The 22,149-nt window shown below is 42.0% G+C and overlaps 1 protein-coding gene across 1 annotated transcript in view; it reads right to left on the bottom strand.

The window, feature by feature from the left end:
- Window positions 1-4,226: 4,226 nt before the first annotated feature.
- ATP6V0E2 (ATPase H+ transporting V0 subunit e2) overlaps window positions 4,227-22,149 on the bottom strand; it is a 56,779-nt gene continuing 38,856 nt past the window's right edge. The window contains exon 4 of the mRNA XM_078643546.1: window positions 4,227-7,146. The gene's annotated coding sequence lies outside the window, so the exon portion shown is untranslated. The remainder of the gene's footprint in view (window positions 7,147-22,149) is intronic.

Genomic DNA, 22,149 nt, shown 5'->3' with positions numbered 1-22,149 from the left:
TTATCTTTTCACCAGACAAAATTGAGACCAAAGGACTATGATCCGTACGTATAGTGAAATGACTACCCCAAAGGAAAGAGTTGAACTTCCTCACTGCCCACCAGCAGGCCAACAACTCTTTCTCGATGACAGAGAAATTCATCTCTGCACCCCGCAAAACTCTTGAAGCATATGCAATGGTATTGTCGACCTGACCATTTTTCTGTGTAAGTACAGCTCCAAGCCCAAAACCACTTGCATCAACAGTCACCACACATTCCTTATTGGGATCAAAAGCTCTAAGAACACTGTCACTGACTAGCTGAGACTTAATCCATCGAAAAATTTCATCACAGTTCTCATTCCACACAAAAGGTACATTTTTTTTAAGCATGTTGGTAAGTGGTTGGATTTTAGATGCATAGTCCTTGATAAATCTAGAATAAAATTCACTCAAACCTATGAAGGATTTCAAACCAGATTTATCCAGGGGAGGAGAGGCGTCAACAATGGCCTTTACTAACCCAGGGCGTGGTTCTACCCCATTGTGCGAGACTACATGCCCAAGGAATTCCATTTTTTCTTTAAGAAAAACAAATTTTTCTCTCTTAAGGACAACACCTTTACTTTGCATAATGTCTAATACTTGATTTAAGGAAACGTCATGATCCCCTTTGTTTTGGCCAAAAATTAAGACATCATCTTGGAAAACGATTACTCCAGGGGTATCCTTGAACATTTGACTCATTAACCTCTGAAAAACTGCTGCCGCCGAGGCAAGGCCGAAAGGCATTCTGCAGTATTGAAAACTGCCAAAAGGTGAAACAAAAGCAGTCAAATGCCTAGAGGACTCACTTAACACCACCTGGTGGTATGCAGACGCTAGATCCAACTTTGTGAACCATCTAGCACCCCTGGTAAGAGACAACAAGTCAGTGATTTTTGGTAAAGGATGCGAGTCAACCCAGATGTTTTTGTTGAGGCTGCGTAAGTCGACACAGACACGCAAATCACCATTCCTTTTCCTAGCAACAACAAGAGGGGATAACCACAAAGACGACTCGATTGGTTCAATAATTCCCTTTTTACATAAATCAATCAATTCTGCTTCAAGACTCTCCCTGACACTAAAAGGAACACCCCATACCTTATGCTTGACAGGAATGGCTCCCTCCTTTACTCTAATTTCGTGTTTGAAATCTTAAATCGTTCCAAGCTCTTTACTGAAAACAAAAGGAAACTTGTTAGCTAAACTTACTACATAGTCATCGGATTCAACTACTGCTAAACTTTCCAAACAAATGTCATCCTCATCCATCCCAACTTGTTCTTTGGCACCTGGCCTTAAGATTAACCGAAATAAACCACCATGGAACCAACCCAGAATGTTAAGACCCTTGATAGCTACATAGATTTTTCCCAACATTTTCCTGCCCCTGAACTGAATAACATCTTCGAAATAACCATGTAAGGCTATTCTGCGCCCCTCAAAAGATACTGGAGCTCTATCGGGAGGTTCAAGTTTCCTTCCAGGCCAAGTCTCATCAAATAACTCTTGAGCGATCATAGTCACCCTTGCACCTGAATCCACTAATAAGGAAATTACTTTATCACCTACACTAAAATTTTCGTAAGGGTCAATGCAATCAGAAGGATCTCCAGTAATGACACCATCATCACACACAGTTATGACCATGTCTTTGTTGACTCTGGTAGACACATCAATAGGATTCTGCCCCTCATGAACCACAACAACCATGTCCCTAAGGTCATCTTGGATGGTATTTATGGGATCTTGTCCTTTACCGGTATTTTCATAGAATTCTGCAACACTTCCTACCCCAGTAGTGTTAACCTGACTCTGAGATCTGCTAATAAAATTTGAATTTCCCTGCCTGGGGTTTTGACAAATTTTTGCAAAATGACCATACTTTCCACAATTGCGACAAGTAGAACTTCTCGCAGGACAGAACTTATTATTCTTATTATGCGAAGGATTCCCACATCTATAACAAATGTCACGTCTGGAAAACAAGTTCCTTTCATAGCATTGAGAAGATTGTTCTTCTCATAATGTTGCTGACTTGGACTAGTTCTGGTTTCTCTGTTTTCCTTGGCCCTTACTATGGAAACTGTCTCTTCGCTTTTCTTCTCAAGTTCTTTAACTTCTTTCTTAGATAATTCAATACTTTTTGCTGTGCGGATCATTTCTTCCAGAGTAGGGTTTCCTAACGTAAGTAATTTCTGTTGGATCGACTTGTCAATGCATTTACAGATGTACTGATCCCTAATCAATTGTTCTCTGAATCCTTCAAACTCACATTCTGCACTTAATTGCCTCAGGATGGACACATAGGTTTCCACATCTTGTCCTGGCAGTTGTTCCCTTTTGAAGAACTTATGTCTAATCACGACGAGGCTTGGTTTTACGTCAAATCTCAATTCCATTCTAGTTTCAACATACTCATCGATGTCATCTTCGTTGTTTCTCACTAGTGGAGGTAGGTGTTTAAAGATTTCTCTCCCTTCAAACCCCAATGAATGTAATAAAAGACACTTTTTTCTCTCTGCGCGATATCTTGATGCGCCTATGGCACCCAAATAAGTCTCGAATGCGTCAAACCATTTTCTCCAGACTATCGGTGGATTCCCTGGTGTTTCCAGAAAAGGAGGTGGTGGAGAAACTGACTGCATGGTGAGTAGTGGGAATATAAGTTAGTCAATCTCGAATAAAAATTAGTTTTGTGATGTCGCTGTGCCAATTGATGAATTATAATTCATAACACAATATTGTTCTATAAGTGCAAGGATACTGATTAATAACTTATTGTAAAGTTTAGCAATGTTGTAATTCTGAGTGCAGTTGTTAAAATTTCAATGCTTCAAATTACTCGTTTTTTGTAAATTTCCACAGGTTACTTGAATTTAATGTTAAAAGTTGTGTTGGAGAATTTTCTCCTTTTTTTTTTATAGCGTGTAGCGCACAATAGTATTGTCTAGAATGTCTAGAAATTAGACGCAAGGAGACTTTGCCAACCACGTCTCAATCGTCTTATTTAAAATGGTCTCTGCGTGCGTGATACCACGTTGCCAATCAATTACGTCATCGCTGACTGAAGCTTTTTCTTTAAAATGGCCGTCAGAACGTCAGCAACGTGACCTTACGTTGCCAATCAAACGCTCTATTCAGCGCCAACCACGACTGATGTGAAGTTTATCTCCGGTACACAAATGGATGCGCAGCGCGAAGTAAATAAACACGGAACATTTATCTGACAGTGTTCGTTGACATTTGCTCCGCTCCAACCGAGATTCCTCTTCAGCGGATCAGTTCCTCGCTTGTGCTGAAATTCTTCCTCCTTCTCCGGTGTGACTCAAATTAACGAGGTGAGTCAGTGGGTCCGTTTTATGCTCTTGAGCATCGTCGCCAGCATTTCTGTAGTATTTGACAATCAGGTGTTGACACAGGAAGTTTGTAATTAGCTTTATTGGCTCAAGAGCGGCACAGCGACATGAGCAAGCTACAGCAATCCAACTGACAAACTGTCAGCATTCCACACCTAGTCTCAGAACTCCCAACACCAAGAGTTCTAATTACTAGTGCCTAGGAGGTACAATTACAGAATACTACAGTACGTTCTTTCGTACTATCTGCAACCATTCCAATCAAGAATAGTCTCCACATACTATGAGCCAGAATCTTTTTAGACCCTGCCACTCTTGCAGCGTACACACCCGAACAATAAACGGAGCCTGCAAAAATACCTGACTGTCTTTATTGCTGAGGGGAAGGGAAAACATCAGGTTGGTATAAAACGGATAAAACTACTACAAACGCCGAAGGAAACCTAACACCTGCCCAGTGAAAACACACGGAGCAGCCTGAGGAATAACCCAATTGCTTCATCACCATTATGGAAGCAAAGGGCGGTTAGGATCTGCTCAATGAAACCTTTTGGATTATGTTAGAGACGAGAAACCTGGCAAAATTAGGACGTGCCAGTGCCCGAAGGACAGGACCAAACAAATGGAAAAACATGTTGACACATGCAAGTCTAATACTGCCGACATGTTCTGGAAGTCATCTGAAGATGGCGTCTGACCGCAGCAGCCTATGTTGGCTTTGGGAGAATTCGGGTGGTGAAGGCAAGCTGTGGAAAGTAGGGTCGTACATTTTTGGATGACACTACTCACTTTTTCGTATAAGTTGGGAAAAAAGCCTGAGGTAACATAACATTAAAACTGAACACTTTCAGGGATGTGACAATTTCTAGCACGGTTTATTGCACATTTACAAAACATTTTTAAATAATACACAAATTAAATCTTGTAACACATAAATATTGCACTTTTTAAACACAGACAGTCACAACAACATGCACGCACCATATAGAGCTGAAATAATTCACCGACTTCCACTCCTCATCCACAAAGCTTTTTTTTCTTTTCCCGTTATTCTTGTTTCATGACATGGCTGGAACACATTCGCAATTTCGCTTTATCCACAATGCTGGCAGCATTGTTACTGCCGCACTTTGCTGACAACAGAATTTGATTCCAGCAGCAATTAAACTGTTTTATGCTGTGTTCCTAATGTATTTAATAAAAAGGCAACTGCTAAATGCATATCATCTTTTCACTGTTCTATCTTTCCATTTTCAAGACGGAAATACATCATTACTCGAAAGAGGAGCTTTCCTATAGATGCTCTCTCAGAAATGTAAACATAAACTGCACTGTTCATAAGGATTTCTACATCTACATAAATACCCGTCTGTGCATTCATCCTTTAGCTAGTGAGAGTGTTCATTCTTTGGGAAATGGAGGGGGAGGTATAAGTCTATTTCTCACTACACTACCAAAAGTCACTGTACATAAATGCATTTGAAAGATGACATTCAACAAATTCAAATCAATAAATACATCTTGTATCCTGAAATAAATAAACAATAAGATACTAAAATTCAGATGCCTTCTATAGAGCTAATCATATCCATGTGTTGGTCATAAGCATAAGAAATGCCCCTGATAACACTAGAGTCCTTACTTAGAGCAAGAAATCTGCCAAAAAGTGTTGGGCGTGTTATTATAAGAGGATTAATGAACATGCCACTCTACGGTGGATGCGATACCCACCACTTTTAGGCCAACATCCTGCTTAGCCTAACTTTACACAACTTCCGGAAAAAACATTAGCACAACAGGAGTTAAAAAAAAAAACATTTAACGGCTTGTCCAAGGTTCAAGTATAAGTTAGTTCCAAATAATGTTCTCTTAAATTCAAAAACTATTTCCCTCATAGGTTCAACTTTGATGGAAACGTAGGCATGACTTAAAGTTTCGCCTCAGGCAAAACATATTTAGTCATATTTTTCCCTTCTGCGGATGAATGGTGACTCATTGGGTGATATTTTTTAAAGTCGATGGAGGCAGATGAAATTATGCTTTTGAGTATGGTGGCAATCTGAAACATGAATGATAAGCCATTGTCAATCCAAACTTCCATTTTAGCTGGTTTTTACTAGGCAGAGATTCCAGAACTTTAGGAAAGTAACCTTCGCCAACCCGGTGCTAGCACTGGCCAGCTTCTTTTCAGAACCAAAACAATGAACCCTCTTTTAGTGAGAATCGTTCCTGCAGGCCCACGCATTCTCAAACATCTCTAGGCAAGTGTTCAACGCTTAGTATGGTTTGGACGCACAGTTCGTCATTATACGCATAGGAATGCCACCCCAGACTGTTATGAGGTGCATATATTCATGGATACAGCATTAGAGATAACTTTGCTATCTAAAAGTGTAGTTGAAGGATAAGGTAACTCTCCTAGCACCACTGATGGGACTGCTGGAGAGACAGGTGACCACAGTTCTCTTTATGTTACCTCTTAGGTCCTCCAGGCTTGCTATAAAGGTCAAACAGTCCAGCACATTGAACGTGGTGAGCATGTCCTTGAGCACTTGCAGGCATGCTCCGTCCCACTCACTATTGTTAAAAAGCCCTCATTTGATAATAGGGCTTTCCTCATCCTGATAGGTTTCTTAAACCTAAGTTGAGGGAGGATGTAGCAAGAATGAAGGGGATTTTGTAGTTGTAATGAGATACCCTTCGCCAGAAAAAAGTAGCAGCACAGTTGCGGGACAGCATCATCTGGACAAATCAACTTTTTTAAAGGAACAAGATGGGCCTGTGTACATTTATCTCACCTTTCAGCTTCAAGCACACTGTCCATCTATATGCACATTTTCGCAAGATTTCTTCTAAAACGTTAGACATTTCTAACTAGATTAGGATAACTATTATCTAGATTTCTTCCCACGGACAACTGATGGGCCTCAATATAAAGAAGGGACTTCAGGTAGACTGAAGGAACCTTTATGTAACTAAAGAAGCTGTGCTTGGAAATTCCCAGAATATCAACATCATGTATCAGTCTCTTCTAAAGAACAGTAAATCATGTGTATGGTCATAGAAATATTGCACCTTTCCTCTGGATGGGAGATAAAAGGACACCATGCATAATTATTGATTTGCCACTCTATATATTCCTTTATGCACTGGACATTTTCGAATGCTAGTCTTGTTATGCTTGCATACAAATTGCTTTACTAGCCCTCGTTTATTCAATACATTTTGTATGTTTGCTAGTGTAGAACAAAATACTCAACTGGTAAAGAGATGTGAGGGGTGGTAGCTATGGCCAACGGCTAACAGAAATACAATCAAAGGCATCTATTGATGCACACATGAGGTACATACTAACAATTATCATCATCACTGGAGCACATCAACCTATTTGAAACTTCTCTTCTTTAGGCTTTTCCATTTACTGTTGGTGTGATTAAATATATTCTGAATACAAATTAATATTTCAGGAGGTTTCACCTCAGCGTGATGTTCTCTGACCATTGCCAAATCCATTCTGCTGCATTATTTATTTTAAGAACTAGTTCAGATATTTTTTTCTACTAGGGAGAAGAGTCCAATTCATGTTACTTGTCATTTCAAAATGAGACAAAAGTTGTAGCAGTGTAGATTCAGTCCAGATTGACATGGGAGTTCAAGAAACTGGACCAATAAAAGATCTCGAAATCATGGCATCTCATCGATTGATCACAAACTGGAGAAAGGGATTTGCCAATGTCAAAGATAGTTAAAGAGATTATGGACCTGAAAAAGAAACAGAAAATGGTTTAAATCTTTAGTCATTTGCAAAATATTTTATAACAATTAGTTTACATTCATAAAAACAAGCAAGGGATAAAATAGGTAATTAAATCAAATTTTAGGTTAACAAAAGATCTGGTATAAACATTTACCAAGAAATCGCATAAGCCTGCCAAGCGTGTCACCTCTGGATGCCATTAGTTGTGCACTTCTGCAAACAGCACTGGAGATTTCTGGAGTTCTTCAGTACATGTGGATTGCAACTTCTAATTTACTTTGCCCTGCTCGCTGTACTATTGAGATGCTCTACTAAAGCCATTTCTAGGCCTGAGTTTTGACAGAGAAGCTATCAAGGCCGCCTGTTGCTAACAAGATACAGAAAGTAGGCACCCCCCCCCCCTCTTCAGGAGACATGGCTAACCTGGCAAGACTGAGCGACCTAAGGCAAGCTGTACTTCAAGTGCATCTCTGAGACGAAAAGCATGAAAGTCCTTACAGAGTACTACCGCTGTCTGAAGAGAGGCTTCACATGCACATGCGCCATTACGATGACAAACTACATTTTCTAGCAGGCCTTGAAATCCTATGCAGTCTGGACACGTGGCGACCTTCTTGGATTTCTAGTTATAGCTTCCGTTGTGACCCACAGTGTCTATCTATGCTAAGCAATCAGGATACTATGTTACTTCAATCAGCACCTTTCTAATTTGATCTAGAATTTCTTATGCAAGATCTGTTGTTCTCCTTTGGAGTTGTTTTGAAGAACACTGGGAACACAGAGAACAATTTTGAAAGAAGAATCATGTTGTGAAAATCAACTTTGAACGTTTTTAAAATATTGTTCTTGTTATTATGCACTTGTTCTAAAAACGGTAGAATACTGTTTACGATTCATTATCCTGTGATGGAGCGGGGGAATCTGAAGTCAAGAATGTTGTAGCACTTGCTATTTATAATTAGAGCTCCCGGTTTTATGGTATTTATTTTTTTGCCATTTCCGTCTGTATTTATCCATATTTATTTTTGGGGCATTTTTTCTGTATTTATCCACGTTTATTTTTGCCACAAGCAAAAGACGACGCTACAGCTAGTATTTTTCCACATTTATTTGAATTGACAATGCACACATGCGCTCACTTATACTAGCGATTTGTTGTGGCTTTAGTAGTGCTTTAAATGGTCCGGTACGGAGTACTGTGCTTCTCAGTTCTGCTATAAAAACACTTTAGCATAGTGAATGGGTCAAAATATGTGTAGAATGACGTGTTGAGAAAACAAAGCAACATTAATACCAACATGTGTACATTGACGTGGCAAGGGGAGGTTGGGATTAAGAAGGAGATCTGTGGTTTCTAAATATTCCATCCCTGAAGATCATCCTTTGGTAAACTAATACCTGCTGCTCGATATTCAGTGGATGAGTCAGTCTTGGATAGGATGGCTGTGGCCATGAGAGTGACCGTAGCCACTTATGCAGGAGATATAACCCAGTTGGGTGGTCTGTGTCTGAAAGCGAAAAGGAACCCGATGAGGCTGGCCCTCTGATGGCTGTTAAGAATAAAGTCAGAGTATCCATTTTTTTAATATCCCCATTTTAGGATGTGAGCCGGATAGAGTGGAATAATTTGTATAAACAACGTGAAAAAGAAAGTGACAGGCTCGTAAATCCTGAACAGTGTCCACGTCTCCCAGGGTAGCGCACCTGTGCAATAAAGTAAAGTCCACATTTGTAAAGCGCACAATCACCCGTAAGGGTCTCTAGGCGCTGGGGGCCGTCGGGAAGATTAAGCGAGCTATTGCCCAGAGTCACATGGTGCTGGGCTAACCTGCCGCCGGAGCCGGGGATCGAACCGTGGTCCCCAGATTCCAGCGTCAGTCGCCCTGGCCGCGGCGCCACACCTCTCCCTGGGGGCTCAGCAGTTGTTCGAAATAAAATCAGCCAGAGTTGTCACATTCCCGTTTTATAATATGGCACAAATAGGAGTCTAATAATTTGCACCGACAGCTCGAGGAAGACGGTGGCAAATCCATAAATACTGAACTGCGCCTCTACCTCCCAGAATATGCACACCTGTGCTATAACCTCAGGACCTCAATTCTGCTTCCCAGTTTTACCACCACATAACTCGTTTACAGTATGTTAAGTGTACAAATGCTCACCTCGGCAAAAGCCATTAATACCACCTTGAAATTTTGTCTGGAGTAATGAGCCACCGGCAACAGAGGGGAAGCTCTACACAAAAGACCCCATGGCAGCCCTACACAAGCTATTGGTGACCCGCGAGCAGCATGAACCTGTGACTTATTGCTCCGTGTTTGAAAACGACCCTTCTGCCTTCCTTGCTCCAGCAGGGATCTCTCAGACTGCGTCACTGCTCCGTCACACCCCTGCAATCGGATTTGAATGCTCTCAAGTGGCTTTCGAGGGCAGAGCTTTGTGTGTGCCTCACGCAGCTGTCTTGTTAATTTCTATGTGAAAATTGGCTTGTCATGAAAGTCCTTACTGGAAATAACCTATCATTCAGTGGCGGCTGGTGACATTTCAAAGTGGTGAGGAACAGGAGTGCGGGATTAATTTTTGTGTAGCGCGCGAGTCCAGCGACGTAAGGGAGTTCAACGCAAGCATCATTCCCCCAGTAATTCTCCATGTTTCCATCATCTACTGACTGCATACATCTGTTCATGCATACATATATACATACATACATCCTTCTAGATTCTCCCATTCAGGCATCCACCCTTCTATCCATCTATGTATCCATTCACTGGAAAATCATTGATTCATTTGTTCATCATATGGAGCATTCATCCATTCATGTATACACCCACTCATTCTTTCGGACTTACTCTCCTGTAACTCTTTGCCCACCCATCCATCTATGTATCCTTTCACCAATGGTGAATCACCAGAACATCCAACCATCCATCCATCTTGATAAAAATGCATTTGCTTGACTGTATTTGAATCACGTTTTCTGTTCACATAATGTTTTGGAGGTGAGTCATTAACAGTAATTCCGTCTCTGTCTACATCAAGGCTGGATGGACATGCCTTTCTTAAGATAAAGTAATTCAGGTTAACAAGGGGCATATTAAATTGTTTTCTATTCTTACACACAGAATAGGTTCAACTTTGCAAGAGAAAGATTGACTGTGACTGAATGCAGACTCCAAATGGTGAGCCTAATGCGGCCCTGTTATTAATTCTGATTTGCAATTAACTGAAGACAGATATTTCCTAATCTGCTCCAAAAAAAGTTTGCCCATCCAATTTCTCAGAAACAAGCTAACTCGAGCATTCTTAATATTTAAAACATATAAAGGGCCTATTTCGAGTTTTATTTTTCAGGTGCTTAGCATCTGAATCAAACAGGTCATTACAACCCTGCTCCCTCCAGCCCCCTTCCTCTGTATTTCCGAATGATCACACTTGCCTCCTGGGATATTTGCTGCCAGCCATCCTTCTAATCATGTCTGCTTCGCCTTGGCATGGAGGAGAGGTCAGGTGAATTTTGAGACTGTGGCTTGGTCTGTGCTCTGTGGCCTCCGTTTCACCTCCGCACCCCTGCTCCACACCCTGGACACCGCAGCTGCCATTTCACATTTAATAACACTATGTATGCACATATGGAGGCCACGCAAGGCATCTTATAGGAGGAGGTTTTTCAGTATAAAAAAGGGCATTTTTTCCTAACGGAGCTTCTCTTTCATTCCAACAAAGAAAGACAAATGTACGCTTATTTTACGTTACATTGACAAATCCACGAGTCCAAATGCATTTCCCTCTTTGCTCAGTAGAAATACGTCACGTTTCAATTTTTTTATACAGACTAAATATTCTGAATGGAAACAAAACACTATCTGACATTCAAATACCCCTAAAGGCATCAGTGGGCAGAGCTGAGCAACTGTATGGGACCTGGGACAGGAGGTGTCAGGGGCGCTGGAGGAGGCTATGTCACGGGGTGAAAGAACAATTAAGCCTCTTTAACAAGTAAATGGTCTTTCAAAAGACCTGTGAAGTACTCGGGTGCGGCTGTGTGTGTGCCCGGAAAGAAATTTCCAGCAGCAGGAAGGGGGCGTGGGGAGATAACTCTGTATTCGAGACGGCAGAGCGGCAACATTTGCTAGTATTTTGCAGTTTTTACATATAAATACAGACAAAGGAAAAATTGTTTTCCGTCTGTATTTATAAGTAAAAATCCGTTTAAACGGAAAACCGGGAGCCCTATTTATAATGCATTTGGAGTTTCACTAATGGTTATAAGTTAGCTAGTTGGGATTCACAAGATATTAATGTAAGCTGATTATTTTGCAGTGGCACACGATTCAAGTAGAAGCTATAAGTCGGCTCCCACAGAGACTGCATACTGACAAAGCTTGACGTAGTTAACCACGCAGAGAGAGAAGTGTTGATGAGCATATATTCAAGATGCTTATCTTCTATATGTTTAGGTTAAAAAAAATACAAGTTCTACATCAAAATACAACATGTTGGTTACACAGAGATACCACTAAGTTCTATCCATTTACTGGTACATTTAAATGTAGGGTTGTTATGCCAGTTACAAAATATATCGCTCATTGCCTTTAGATAACCCACTATGCCTTGCAATCTTCAGTTCTCAGCAGAAGTGATGCGTTAGCGTTGTGGTATCCAATATCTGTTTTCTTTCTTATCCTATTCCCCTTTCCCAGTTTTCATCATTGGCTCTCATATTCCTGTGTATCTGGTTAGAGACAGAAGACTACATTGCTCCCCTGGATATCGAGTAAAAGGCTAGGGCTCTAATGCATTGGCTTTCTTCCACCAGCTTCTTTAAGCCATTGGCTTGAGGCTTTGTCGAGCAGGTCTCGGCTCAGCTCAGTGGGGTATTCCTTTCTCATGTAACACTATTAGCTGTTTGGGTGTATTCTTGTGCTTCCATGTGACTGCTTGCATTGAACTGCACGAAGAACTACCTTAAAATTACAGCCCTCTGTGTTCCCTCCCTGTGCTGGCTCCTTTCTGCGCTTCTCACTCTAATGTCCTCACACTGCATACGTTAGCACATTGAACTGGCTTTAACATTGCTTGTTCAGTCCAGCTGCTGTATGGCCATGGACTTTCTATAAATGGAGGCAGTGTTAAAAATCTCTGTGGGAACTGCATGGTATCCAGTACATTAGGTCAAGATGGAGTCTGTTTAGGATGCCCAGATTGACTGTCCCGGGAAATAACACTACAGAGAACAGGTGAAGCTCTCATCACAGAGACTTCCGAGCTGACTGGAAAGTCTTACCTTTGAAAAGGAAGAGGGGGGTGTAGTAAACAGATCTCATTAGTCCATGGATTTCTTGATATACCTAGGATACATAAAACTCCTAAACGTTTTTTTAGCAGATCCCCATCCACACCCATTCTTGCAAGGAGGTCATAATTTCACTATGTGTATGTGCACATTATTAGTCCATTCAAATTTGTAAGTGTTGTCAGGTCACTCCAACAGTCTGTTGTTGAAAAAGATTCTTGGGTACCATATTAAAACATACAGAGGGTTTAGGACAGTCCCCCGCTACCGTTGGTTGGGTTTCTTGTTACTCTCATTCTCTTCTTTTTCGATGGCTTTCTTTCCGCTTGTGTTTGTCCCAAAGCTGGAGCATAGTTTCTTTACCATCCTTTTGAGTGAATGACATGTATCCTTCCAATGTTCACGTTCAGGGAACAACTTTTTCCTTTTGTTGTCAGCACTCCACAAGAGTGCATGTGTTTTCTTGCTCTCTCCTTCGTGAGCTGCTTCTCCTCACAAATTCCAGCTCCCCTCCTTCCATAACCAAGCTCTCACCCTCCTGCCCCTAGGTTTTTTTTTTTAAGGTGTTTTTTTTCTAATGTTTTTTTTCCTCACCACCTCAAAGATCGTAGTTGCTCACTCTCCACTTTGAGTTCTACCCCCACTGATTCCCCACTGCTCTCACATCAGTCCCTCATGATCTTATAAAAAAAAAAATATTTCCTTATATTTAGTTATTTTTTACATCCAGCAGCTCATTTCCTGCTGGGCTGCACCATTTTAATAAGCACTTTCGCGCATTTAATTTACCGCTCTAAGTGACACTGCAATGTTGGAACAAGTAAATAAAAAAAAAAATAACAAAATGGGTGATGCTGCATGTGCACACATACATCCTTACACTGGGTTTCCAAAGCCTCATGACATGTATATGCAAACATACTCGTCATCACACTCATTTGTTTATGCTGCACAACATAAAAAGCATTTATTTTCTCCAATACTAAAATCCATTGACAAAGTCTATAGGTCAAGAAGGTGAGAACTATAGGCTTTGCCAATGCTTATTTCTAATTGAAGTTTTGCAAAGCCTATTGATCATGAGTCTACTCTTTACACGCAGATCAAGGACCATTTTAGCATTCTGATCGAAAAAACAGTGCCTATTTCACACTTTCTCACCCATCCCTGAACACGAAATCTATAACACTCTTCTAGCGATCAACCCTTCCAATCACTTCTCTGATCCCTTACCACCTTCTTTATTCAAAATGATAAAAACCTCTATTCTACCCTTATGGTCAAAAATTGTAAATGCCTCTCTGAGGCAAGGCTCCATACCTGACTGCCTTAAAGAAGGGGAGGTCACACCTATACTAAAGAAAGCCAACTCCCTCTTCAGAGATCTCAACAACTACAGCCCTATATCCAACATCCCCACTCCGGCGAAACTGCTGTAAAAATGTGTACAAATTAAACTACGCAACCATTTCGAGAACTACAACCTCCTAGTGAAACACTAATCCGGCTTTCGTCAAGGTCACAGCACTGAATCAGCACTCACCCACATAATGGATGACATACTAAAAATGTGAATCATGTGTTTCGATACTTCTTGATCTATCCTCCGCTTTCGACACGGTTAAGCATGACAACCTACTGTCCCTACTCGAACGAAGGATGGGCCTAACTGGCCCAGTGTTACAATGGTTCACCTCCTTCCTAAATAATAAAGATGAAGCAATCGCTTTCTCAACCCTCCATGGTCACCCTAGGGGTTCCACAGGGTTCAGCACTATCACCAATTCTTTTTAATCTACCCAAGGAACCCCTGGCAAACGTGCTGAACTCTGCGAACATTCTATATCACCTATATGTGGACGACACACAACTGTATATGAAAATCTCCTATCCAGATGACTTCATCTCCCTCGACACTATTCTACATAATATTCACAGTTGGCTCAACGGCAATCACCTCTTGCTTAAACACCAAGAAAACAGAATTCCTTGTCATCTCTCACCCCCCCCCCATCACACACCCAAGATAGACATATGGCTGAAGCATCTAACTTCCTTTGATTGCGCTCATCACATCATTGACTCCACAAAATCCCTGGGAGTCACCCTAGACAAACACTTAAATATGCAGGCGCAAATTAATAATGTCACCAAGGGAGCTAATCATCAGATGGGTAACCTAAGGAAACTTAAACCCTTCCTCCCACAGACAGACTTGAAAATGGCAGTACAAGCCTTCGTGTTACCAAGACTGGACTATGGAAGCACCACTCTATGCGGTCTTCCCAAATACAAGCTGGCCCCGCTGAGGGCATCGCTTAACGCTGCGGCCAGACTGGTCTCGGGAACAAAAAGAAATAACCACATCTCTCCGGCCTTGAAAGTTCAGAACTGGCTACCCTACGAGGCGAGAATACAACTAAAGATTGCCTGCATGACCCATAAAGCCCTGCATATCAACAACCTCAGTCACTTAGCCCGAAAGCTAGAGCGGTCAGGAGGATGCAAACATTCTCGAAGCTCAAGCTCACTACTACTAAAACCACAATCCTTCCACAAAAAGAGTACTTGATGCAGAGCATTCTCAGGTATCGCACCTAAGATTTGCAACTTCTTACCTCCAGATGTACGCAGAATCTCTTCCTTTACTTCCTTCAAAAAAAGAAGTAAAATGCTTCTAATGAACAAATTCACATCCTAAGACTCTAACTCTTTGATGACTATTAGCCACCTATGATATCCATATACCACTGTCTACCTCTTTTGTATGTTGAATTTTGAATGTATGTATATTACCCCAATAATCTAATGTTTGATAACAGTGTATTGTAAAGTGCTCTGATACCCTTGTGGGTCATGTTCGCGCTATATACACCTTTATAAATAAATTAAAAAATAAGAGCAGATGCAAGAAATGAGACAAAGCATACATACAGTTGGAAGCTAAAATGACAGAAATTCAGACACGTTATAGAGTAATATAAGGAAACTTTGTCAAGTACAGCATATGGAATCATCTTACAGCAGATAACTTGAAGTACCAGTTTGGAGAGATCCTGGTCTTTATCAGAAGATGCCTACAGAATTAATCTGCATTTAAGCTGCTTGCTCCTTGGAGATCAACAGCCACGAGGTTGATGTTTCAGCACACTGATGTGATGACTCTGGGTTACAGGGACCACTTCACTTGAGCCATTTTCATGTGGACTCTCCTTCCATCAATGTATTAATTACAATGTCATGAGTCACAAATAGGTGTCAAAAAAAGTTACATGCATTGGGCACTAAAAGTGGCACACACACCCTATAACATGGGTCCTCCTGGGGATCCATTACTTCCCACACTCACATAGTTAGGCTCCTGGGGGTCCTACAGGTCCTACAGACCCCAGACACATCAGACATCTCTCCACTGGGTTTTATTCATGACACCTTTTGCCCCACAATGAGGGCATTCCAAGCTTTGACTTGGAATGCTAACGCCTTATAGATCGCATTAAAGGGGGGCAGTTCTAACGATCCTCCAAAGTTGAGGCCCCCCAAACATGTTGCTGCAAGAAACACACCTTTTGAGTATGAACTGCTCTTTCATGATTAGATACAGGTATTCCAAAGTTCATCATGTGGACTATAGTCACAGCTCTAAGGGTATGGCGATCCTCTTTCACAATTCCTTGCTGATGGTGGTGCCTCAGTTACACATGATACCCTGGGGCGATATGTGCTGGTGAAATGTAAATGTATTGTATTTATATAGCGCACTTCTATCCGTAGGCCTCGTAGCGCTGTATTCATACCGCTGTGGAACCCATCCTGGCTTTCCTGTGAAATGTCCACTCCTGGGCACCCCCAAGATGAAGCCAGGCATCCAAGCGCTGCTGGGGGCCGTTGTGGAGATTAAGCAAGCTATTGCCCAGAGTCACAGAGTGGGACCCATGATTAGACTAGGCACCGAGGCGAGAATTATCAGGTCTGCATCAGGGTCTGCCGCTCTAACCATTGAGCCAGGCTTCTCAACTTGAACTAGATCATAAAGAGTACTCTTTATGATCTCTTTAGCATATATATCCCCCACAGTTGGCCACCTCCTGATTGTCCTCTACCAGAGACTTCATGCTTTCTCTCCCTCCTGGTAGACTAATTATGGGTGGTGACTTCAATGACATTATGGGTCCCATGGATTCTCCTCGGGCTCCAATACAGCACCCACAGTAGGGAAAAGCCTTGCCGGCTGGGCAGCAGGCTTGGGGCTCTATAGTGCCTGGTGCATATGAAACACAAAGTCAGAATACACTCATGCATCAGCAACCCACGGATCCCTCTTCTGCATTGATCTTTATTTAATGCCAGCCACGGACCTTTTACACACACATGGTTCCCATATCCTTTTCTGGGTACTCTCAGATCATGCACCAGTTACCCTATGTGTGGGGGACACAGGGGAGAACGGTCAATGTGGTGTTTTAATGCCTGGTCCCTAACCGATCAGCAGTTAGTCCAAGCCGTGGAAACAGAACTAGAAATATTTCTGCATACCGACGAGGGTACGGTGGAGTCCCTGGGGACTCTATGAGGTGCTTGCAAAGCCACCATGCATGGACACCCCCGCTCCCATATCAAGGGCCTTGTCTGCAAGACACAATCCCGCATCACACACTTGGAGGCCTCGATTCTACAACTTGACTCCTGGGGCGGGAGGGTCTTGATTGAGCTCCTGAGCTGGCACCTGAAGGCAGAGCAGTGGACCTGCACCAGCTTTATTTGAATGAGGACTGCAGATGCTGGGAGGCTTTGGCCAGCAAGGTATACGAAAGGGGTGACAAGTCGGGCAAGCTGTTGCATTGGCTGGCCACCAGGGAGTGGGCATCAAGAGTGATACCAAGTATCGTAGGTCTGGACGGTACACAGGGCATGTCTGGGCTGGTGATTGCTGCCACATTTGTGAACTACTATAGAGCCCTCTATGCCTTGAGATCACATACCCAGGCGAGGTGATGAGTCCACTTTACTGCTGACATCCCCCAATGTCTTTGACCCCCAGCTGAACGAGAGGCCCTTGAACAACCCCAGTCATTGGAGGACCTCGGCGATGCCCTCTCGGCCCTCAATCCGCGCAAAACTCCAGGCTATGACTGCTTCCCCATGGAATACAAGGCTTTCTTTTAATAACGAATACAACAATGCCATCAAACTAGTTAAAGCTGTCCATTAGTTTGACAAGATATAAACATTTCCTGATATTATGACGGTCATGTTCCAGGCAACTGAAGAGGTAAAGGAATCCCTTGACCAAGAAGAAGCAAAATGCACAGACCCCAGATGTAATCAATTTGCCAAATTTTATGAGCAGAAAATAAATACAATCAAAACTTATTTGTCAACATTTTCAGACAATAATGAGATCACTGAATCAAAAGCCTGCCCATAAAAGAATTCTGAGTGGTTTAGTCAGTTTATTTATAAAGTTTTATATAGCGCGAACAAGATCCCAAAGGATATCAGAGGGCTTTACAATAGATAGAAAGAAAGAACAAGGGGGTAGAATAAACATCAATTGGGAAACAGCAACAAAAAATGGAAGATAATACAGTAAACAGGTGCACGCATGTGCAGAAAAAAAAAAAGAAGAGATGATGCATTGTAGCTGGAGGTACCATGGAGATAAGAATAAAGTCAGATGAATTAGGTGAAGCAAAATTACTGGAACGTCCAGTTCTCAGCTTTCATTGTAAACTAAAATCTGCCCAATCCAGTGCAAGTCAGTTTTGAACAGGCTGCAACACGGAAAGTGTAGTTATCGCACCGTTACATGCATGACTTATGCTACTATGCTAGCTGATGTGTCTGCAGCACTGATATTACTAGATCTATCAGCCACGTTTGGTCCCATGGACCACCAGGTGCTATTAGAGCGCCTGGAGGATTATAGTATCAAAGATTCCGCCCTTAACTGGTTCCAAAGGTTTTTGGTTGATCAAACTGTCCAGGCTGAATTAGGCCATTGTTTATCAAAACTGAAATCTTTGAGTTGTGGAGTGCTGCAGTGGTCGTTGCTTTTCCCCCTTTGTTAAACTTGAGCAAAGCGCACTTGGGTCAACTTTGATCCATACTTCTGGGTTAACTGCCCTCATTTTTAGGTCGAGGCTACCGTCTCACTGCGAAGCAGTGGGGGGCGGAGCCGAGATTTCATGACTTCAACAGTGGGGCTTTATTTCACCTCGCTCTTCCATTGGCTAGCTTCGTAAATAGAAGCTAGCCATTGGAAGAGATGTGTGTCTATTACTATTTTCCCCACCTTAATGCGATTCGTGGGCGTTTCTGGCTCTTTTTTTAAGTCCCGCCCCTTTTTAATCGTCATTCGGAGGTGGGCATTTACTTTATTATTTTTTTTTGCCGGCGCTTTTTTTTGCCATTTCTCCCGACCGGAGCGGGAAGAAGGTTGTGCTGCCCGCCCGCCCCCGCCCCCCCTCTCGTTGTGCTTGTTTCTTTACTTTCTTTCGCTTTTTGTGTTGTTTCAGCATGTCATGTTTTTGTTGTGTTTGGGGCAGGCCCGGACGCTGTTTTGTCGTCCTGGGGTCGCCACGTTTTTGTTGTTTTAGTTTCCTCTACTTCCGATTTCCGAAAGAACAGAAAGCTGGCAGTACAGCCTTCAAGATTACACTCCTTTCCTCCTTATGCCCCGCCCATTTGTATACGAACAACACGCCACTTCCATGTTGCCTCGACCTGACCTTTAGCATTCTAGTTGTTTAGCCCACTCACTTCCGCCTTTAGCCCCGCCCTTCCGAGAGACGATTCTATGCGACCACGAGTAGTTATCGTAGACTCACTCTCCCGGCCTCAGACCCAACACCCGGTTCCAAGAGAGCAGCTACCGCCATACCTCCACTCGACACACGATCTCAGGTAAGCCCGACCCCTGCTTTACCGCTGTGCACGCCTGCTACCGCACCACTCTGACCTACTCCGTTCCCCCCTTAGATCGTGGGCCTTGGATGTACCCGTCCACAGGTTTCGCATTTGGCACCACCGCCTAACAGGACTCAAATTTCTATGTGTTCACGCACCAACTTTACACCGCAGCCTGGTCATATCCCCGCGGAACCTACAGTAAGACCCTACCTTCCACATCCAGTGTCGGCCGACTTATATGCCCGCACTTCGCTAGCTACTTCGCCCACTAAATCCAGATTCTTTACTTCCAGTCCCTACATCTCTACAGAGAGAACCTCTGGTACTTTTGCCAACATGTTGGTTTTCCTTTCTTCTTCTATCAACTCACTTTTCCATGACTCTCCCTGCTTTAAACTATAGACACCACGGACATTACCACTGTCATAATGTTTTACTACGTTTTACATGAAGACCATAACTTATGAAATTACCGCATAGGGTATTATATACAATAGCGAGGCACCATTATCCGATAATTGTATTTCTGTCTCATTTGACACACCGTGCATGTTTATGTAACTTTCCTCGATATACTTAAACTGTTTAGTAAATGCATTTGCTCCTATGTTCTTCCCGGGATCATCCACACATTTTGGCCCTTCTTGACCGTTAGATGCTCGCTTTTCTTGAACCATCGTTTAAGGCTACTGATTTTAGTTAATTTTCATGTTTTTGATATCATGGTTCGTTATTGCCATAGAATATGTTCTATCGCATGTGGAAATTTTTGTCTTCTTTTAGAAACAGCCGCAGTCAGAACAACAGAGTTTACCCAATACTCTTTATTTTCAGTTTATTTAGTTACCATTACTGTTTGGAATGTACATCTCCTTTGCGCCTTTATGTAGACTTTTTTGTCTTCTCTTAGGAATGCCTGCAATATCCTTATGTCATTCTTACTTCACCATGTGTGCCTTTTTATGCACTATGTCACCACACGCAATTTCGGTTTGTATGTACCTTTTAATTAAATTGTCACATTATGTTTTCTCTCACACTATAGGGTTTCCACAAACTAGGGGTGTCTTTACCAGAAAATCTTCCACCATTAGGTTTATTTAAGATTCAGATCATTCAGTCTTCTCCCAAGTACTGTTAGACACCATTCATTTTCTCAATTAGTATCTTGTTTCATTTTCCACCTTTGCTTATTATTTTCAATACTTCTGTCCTTCCCAGCCCTGAAGAGTCATATCTTTACACGATGTGACGAAACATGTGTCGGCTTGCTTTATTTCGAATGTACTGATCAAGACTGAACTATAAATCACTCTTCATGCACCGCTGGATCTCGACTTTTTTGTTAATGAACTGTACCTAACTGTATGGTTTTTACATAAAAACCAGCCACCCTAAACAAGTGCGCAGGACCTTTGTTTATATTGTTGGGGTAAGGGACTTGTGCCCTTGCCTATACAGGGGCTGTTTTGTCTGGGTTTGTTCCCCTGACCTGCTTGCACCACTATACCTTTGTATACATCTATCTAACCTATAATCGCACATGCTTGAGCGCCAATTCTTCCTGTCCTCCACTCAAACCCAATCGCTTCTTATGACATTTGAATAGTGTTTAACAACACTGTTGGATGACTTTTTGTCACAATTGTTTACTTTTTTTTGTTAAATACTAGTGTCTGACCCCCTTTTCTAATTATACTTAATACTTTTGCTACTTTTTTTTAACTAATGTGGTTTCGTTGCTGCTAGCCCATGTTCTCCATCCTCCGTGGGTTGTGCCTTTAGCAGACAGTGTTTGTTGCTTTACATATTCTGTTACCGCATTTTCATTTTGCACTATTCTGTGCTTCAAACATCGCTGTTAACCAATTTTCACTTTGTCAATGTATGTTGGTTTTTCTAAAATGTTATTCTTTGGGACTAACAGTTACCTTAACCCCTTTCCATGGTGCCCCACTGAGAACAAATGCTCTTTTCATCCGGTTATAGCAGTTGTGTAAGGCTAAATGAGAAGAGTTAATATAACACCCAGGATAATTTGCTGCATGGCTAAATACTTTAAAGTTTCCTAAAGGCGAGACCGTTGCATTGCAAATGCTTGTTTGCATATGACACCCAAATGGAACTTGTGGGCAGTCCTGACACTAGTCCAAGAATTGCCAATTTACAAAATTGCATGGCAAGTGTCCAACTTTAGATGTCTCAAAACCATCTGAAAATGCAATGGCGGGGGGGGAGGAGGAAACTTTTTCTGCCAGTCAACTGATGGAAACATGCATTTTGTCCTTCAAGGAGCCTATCCCCATCTGCAGTGTTAAGATTCTGGGATTAAATTTGATTTTGGACTGACAACGGATACAATAGGTGACAAATACCTTTTTTTAAACAAATCGTTCATAATTTTTCTATCCAGCAAAAAAACACAAATTGTGAATGCCTTTGTATCTGCAAGGCTGGATTACTATAGTTCTTTATATTTGGAACTACCAGCAAAATCTTTAAACATGTTACAAATGGTCCAAAATGAAACTGCCACACTGATCAGCAAACACGTCTTATTTCTTCAGGATTAGCAAAACTTATCTGGCTCTTTGTGAGTCAAAATCACATTTAAAGCTTTATATCTGGTACACAACGCACTGTATGACTGCATGTAAAGCCCTCTAACCAAAAGATTATTATTTTACCTCCCAAGATAAGGCTTGCATTCAGAGTGGCTTCTCTACGGAATGTTCCTAGATTCCGTAGTCATGTTGGGTGGGAGATCTTTGTCAGTGGCCGGGCTAGATTGTGGAACAATTTC

Source organism: Lissotriton helveticus, chromosome 5_1, assembly GCF_964261635.1.
Source record: "Lissotriton helveticus chromosome 5_1, aLisHel1.1, whole genome shotgun sequence".
Lineage (NCBI taxonomy): Eukaryota > Metazoa > Chordata > Amphibia > Caudata > Salamandridae > Lissotriton > Lissotriton helveticus.
The sequence above is the reverse complement of the archived record's forward strand: the minus strand, read 5'-3'. Positions and strand labels throughout refer to the sequence as shown.